Source organism: Stegodyphus dumicola, chromosome 3 (genome assembly GCF_044657685.1).
Source record: "Stegodyphus dumicola isolate Sdum_Otavi_A_Nest chromosome 3, ASM4465768v1".
Classification (NCBI taxonomy): Eukaryota; Metazoa; Arthropoda; class Arachnida; order Araneae; family Eresidae; genus Stegodyphus; species Stegodyphus dumicola.
In genome coordinates this window covers 25,859,424-25,865,423 of record NC_140770.1, presented here as the reverse complement: position 1 = coordinate 25,865,423, position 6,000 = coordinate 25,859,424, and positions in this window count along the sequence as shown.

The following is a 6,000-nucleotide window of genomic DNA, read 5'->3' as shown; positions in this document are numbered from 1 at the left end:
TGTCTCTACAGTGGCGCCCGAACTAAAAGGATGTTGGATGATGATTCTCCTCAACCAGGATTCGGCAATTGGGTCCCCTAAAAAAACTCCAGTCGCCTTTTAAAAGAGGAAATATGTAAGGTATTTCTCTTGCCTTCTTAGCGAGCCTTCGTGGTGTAGTAGTCTGCAAGCTCAGCGCGTAATTGAGAGGTCCGCGCTTCGATTCCCGGGAAGGACATTGCATATTTTTCATCTTGCCTGCTTCCAAAAAATACCTAATGTCCCTACAAAGTTTTGGAACGTCCTCCGCAAAATCATTCGTAACTATAGGTAGACAGTTCTAATATATACTTGCAATAAGACAGAAATTAGAAAATTAACATAAGGGCGAAAATACACTAACATTTTTACATTTTAAACGTTAACAGTATGCTTCCCAAACGATATAGTGGTTAGAGGAGTCGACTGTGATACCAAAGGGCCCGGACTCGAGTCCCGGAGGCATATAATATTCATATTTTTAACATTTTAAGTATTCCAAAAATGGAATATTTAAAATAATGAAATTCAGTCCCTAAGACTTCCTAAGGCTTTAGGAACTTAGCGGTCCCTAAGACTTAAGGATTTAAGACTTAGGGATTCCCAACGAAGTCGGTATTGACTCTTTGGGGATCGAAAAAATTTTAAAGGTGGGCCAATGATGATCAAGGAGTGGATTGGAGGTCGATAGTGGAATATGCACCGACAACTGATCGGCATAATGAAGATCCCATTAATCCCCCGAAAATATTAGTGAAATTGATAGTTAATTCTTTATTCATATAATATTCTTGTAATAAGACCGAAATTAGAAAATTAATATAAAGGAGAAAATACACTAATATTTTTAAAATTTTAAAAGTTAACGGTATGCCTTCCAGACGATATAGTGGTTAGAACAGTCGATTGTGATACCAGAAGGCCGGGCTTCTAATCCCGCAGGCATATAAGCATTCTGTACCGTACCACGCACATATGGAAAAACCCTCCTCGTGATTGGATATGGCTTCCATTGACGTCATTTCCTCCATGCTTAGGAACGCATTGACTTTGCTATTGACTTTACTCTTCCATACCGTTTGTTTATATCTTGGAAAAGATTATTACGAGTTGGGAACTAACGTAGTACACAGTAAATTCGCAATATTTATAATCAAGTCTGGAAAAGTAAAATTTATTAGTCCAAAGGGATTTGAATCCCGAAGGACTATTAGTTTCGTTTTGGCATTTTGTGTCGGACTCATAAATGTCGGTTCACTTTTCAAACTGTTGCCACAAAATGTTAGAGTCCTGCATTATATTTGAAGAAATTAAATAATGAAAAATCTGCATAAATGTATGTATATTTCTCGTATTGTGATAAAACAACGGTACATAGAGTCATCGAATTTTGAATAACGTAATCCTCCAACGAATATGAGCATGTGGAAGACCAAATTTGAAATTTGTTTTATGATCGATTTCCTATTTTTTAAAACTTTGACGAATTTTTGATTAACAAACTCAAGGATTTCAAAGCGAGCAATGGCAACGTTGTGCAGAAAAAACATTTTTATCTCCGGCGCGTGAGTCTCTGTATCGGAAATTCTAAAGATATGCTCGTTTTAAAACTATTTTGCGATATTGCTGTTGCACTGGATCTTATGGTTTAAGTGCGAGGAACATGATATTTAATAAAGAAAGGTAACACACAAAATGTTAAAAAACGCCCCTTTGGACGTAATTTAAAATCTGAAACATTTCAGATTTTGTTTTTTTATATATATTTATTTTTGAAGTTAGATTAATACAGATTTCGAACAGAGAAATAGAGATACATATTTTAAATTGAATGATATTACTTTATGAATATTGGCTCTTTTTTAATGTATAACATCTATTGTAGTTTTGCATAAAAATAGGGCTTGTCAGAGAAGGAAGCTTCTTTCTTACACACATGGGCTGTTCAGTAATGTTCCTCATAGGCCGTAGTGTGTGGTCCGCTCTGGCGGCAATTCCAAGGGGATAAATATGTACACAGATCTTACACACATGTATTAAATTCAGCGACAGTACTGATTTTTTTCCTTTAATACAGCTGAATATTAGAAATGCATTAACATGGAAATAGCACATTTGAAAAGGAAATATTTTCTGCAATGTGAAACGGACAGAATGCAACAAAATTCCAATAATAATAATATACTGAACTAGCACACAATGCCCTTTATAGTTGGATCGAAATAGTTGTGTTTTGGTTTTTGCACTAAAGTCATCAACTCAGCAATTTATATAATCTAAACACTTAAAACCTGCTTCTGATATTAACAGCATCTTTGGAAGATTTTATAATTCTATTATTCCATAGAAAGCCGTCTGCAGAACGCTGCAGCTAATTTTTTTTTTTTTTTTTTTTTTTTTTTTTTTTGTTGTTGTTTCGAAGAAAACAAACGCTAATCTTCACGCTTTGCGCGTCATTCAACGAACCAAAACCGTAATAATTCCTCCTAAACGTCATTACGCCAAAAGAAAACGATGTCATAGGAAAGTATGTCCAATCATAAGTATGAATATTCCCCTAAGAGCATGGCGCGGTACAGAATGCTTTTGTACATCACGGAGAAGGCATGGTTGTAACTGTCCGTCCCTTCATAGGAGGCAAAGGTGCCTCACCTATTAGGTGCCTCCATAATAAAAAGATCACCACTTCTGGCTTTAGTAGTGGCCAACGTCTGTATGATGACACGTGTCCGCGATAGGGAAAAAATTAACAATATTTTATGAAATCCAGCTGTCCTGTCACGTTCATTAAAATCGAATTTTTGTGCAATTAGTGTCTGTGGTTTTGTTTCTGAAAACTAGTTCTTATATTTAAAATTAAAAACATCATAATACAAAAAATAAAGCATAAATCTAATAAACCATTTCTTCAAATCTTTTGCTCGTACTTCGTTTAATTGTTCTCTTTTAAGTTTGTTTGCACTTTAGGTTCTATGGAGACTATACATATAAGATATAATAAAACACGATGGCTGCTTTAAAAAATAACTGGCGACCTCAAAATTCACATTCTAAATTTGGTGCTCTCCCCCCCCCTAAGTTCATCTGCTCTCCCAAATTCGAGATCATTCCAAATTACATAAGACTGCTTGAAAAAGGTAACTAAAACTAATATTGACCAATCATAGCTTAGAATACTCTTTGCACCTACGGAAGTATAAATACTGAGTCACGAGTACCACGCTTCCCTATATTCCTGACTTCTGCCATGCAAACAACTCTGCACTACTTATGCTTCCCTGACTGAAATGACGTCGCATCTTTTTCGTTTAGTTAGAAAAATTATTGTTGTGTTATTTTTAGAATGGAACGGAAGTTAAAGGTCTATTTAATTTATTATTTGAAAGCTATATTTTTATATTTTACATATAGTTGTTTGCATTTTGATTATGCTGTTTGAAACCTATGATAGAGAAAAATGTAAGGGGGATCGATAAAAAAACCATTTTTGAAAAGTGGTCGATGCAAGAAAAGGATTGGAAATCCCTGGTCTAGCTAGTGTGTCAACATTAGTTTAAATTTTGTCAAAATATAACGCAAAATCTAATTTAATCGCTTTCTTTAATAATAATTTTCTTTAATAAGCAGCCTTTTCATACCGAAAACTCTTGCTTGCAGAGGAACGTTTTGCTATACATATTTATAACTAACCTATAAAATTAACATATGTATGCAGTCTTATATAAACTGGTTGATTATGTGTTTACTTCCTTAATAAAGTGTTTGGGCACTAATATGATGGAGTACACGTAATTGCTTGTAATTTGGGAAGAATACGAGGGTTATTTCTTCTAAATACCAATGTTTTTCTGAGGAGAAATGGACTTGTTTTACATCGAATGAACAGAGTTACGAAATATTTTGCCCAATCACTCAGTACTAGAATTTATGCAACACCAAGAAGGAAATTCCATAAAAAGTAGTAATTGACATTTGTAATAAACACGAGATATCATAAAGAAAATAATTCAAATCATCTTGATTTATTAAGTATAGAATATGAAGGCTATGATGGCAAATGCACCTCTTGCATCCCTTGTGATGCTTCCAATGAGATCAATAATTATCTTCCTAGGGGTTACGGCCGAAAACATCGCGGACGAAAACGTCGCAGAGAAAACAACGCAAGGCGAAAACGTCGTGCTACAAAACATCGTGGAAGAAAACATCGCAAAGAGAAAACATCGCAGTTCTAAAACATCGCTGTACAAAACATCGTCGTCGAAAATATCGTGGTAAAAAATAAAGTATCTACAAATCATCGCATCACGATAACATCGCAGACATGCTTTTGTCAGGCTTTAATAACTGTAAATAGATATTCCCATAATAATTTGTAAGCGCAAGATGTAAAGAAGGATAATTTTTACTTTCACATTTTTTTATTAACTAATAAATTTTTGCTGAAAAAGTAAGAAGGAAGCATAAGCATAGAAAATTAAATGCAACTTATAGATTATAATTTTTATGAAAAATTACCAGTAAAACTTTATAAAAAAAGATTTATTAATGGTCTTTGTTGGTTAACTATGTCGGTTTAAAATTCTATTAAGTGCTATAAGTTGCATTACTTAAGCATAATAATTTTCTATGCTTAAGTTTCCTTCTTATTTTCTCAGCAAAAATTTATTAGTTAATATAAAATATGAAAAACAAATTATCCTTATTTCTATCTTGCGCTCACAAATTATTATGGGAATATCTATTTACAATTATTAAAGTCTGAAAAAAGCATGTCTGCGATATTATCGTCACGCGATGATTTGTAGATACTTTATTTTTTACCACGATATTTTCGACGACGATGTTTTTAAACTGCGAAGTTTTTGAACCGCTTTATTTTCGACGACGATGTTTTGTACCACTATGTTTTAGAACTGCGATGTTTTCTCTTTGCGATGTTTTCTTCCACGATGTTTTGAAGCGCGACGTTTTCGCCTTGCGTTGTTTTCTCTGCGACGTTTTCGTCCGCGATGTTTTTGCCGCGATGTTATCGGCGGACACCCTTCCTAGGAGCGGTTTGCCATGCTGTAAGCAGTTGGACACGGCAACACATGAGATGAGCAGCTGACTGCTTCTTTTGCAACTAATCGAGATTCTCAAATGTGTTCAATGAAAAATAAATTCGAAGATGAAACAAGCCAAAATAGCACTTTAGGCTCTATGAAGGCTACTCACAATATTCTTCAGTACAGCTATTCACATAATTATGATTACAACATGCAGTATAATGCAATCGAGTCAAAAAAATATCGTGGAACACGTTATAAGAATAGCTATATCACTGGTTTCACGACGAAATCAGTATAACGTTGAATGATTGCTGAATCAGTGTAGAGAGATACGCTTACCATTTCTTATGCCACTTCTGTTCTTTATTCCAGTAGCAGATTCGGTATGAAAATCGCTTGTGAAGGATTATTGATGGCCTTGGTCTCCCGTGAAAATTTGTTGATGGTGTTGGCCACGTCGTCTTCAGATCGATCTCCTGGCATTACTGCATTCCAGACAAAAGCGATCTCCATCGCTGAAGAAAATAGTTTTTAGTTCTAGCTTCTAATGACATCCATGCCATGATAATCTTTGAGGGCAGTGATTTAGGGTCGATGGAATACTTTTTACTGGTCGCCTATATGCTGGCTCAATTTCGTGGAAGCACCATCGCTTAGTAGATACTGCTGTGCCGCCTAAGTTTAGCATGTGACATTCGTATGTACTAACAATAAAGTTATCAGGTTCAGTGTTCCGTCTTACTTTCTTTGGGAACATGCACAGACCTGACTCGGAACAGGGAGCTTACTAAAGCTATGTTCAATAAATGTGGGAAGTAGACAAGATACACGGGAAGGGTATACGAAACCCTTTATTTTTCACTCTTTACAATAATTTCCGTACTTCGGAATACAGAGACCAACTACTTGTGGTCTGAACGTAAGAATATAA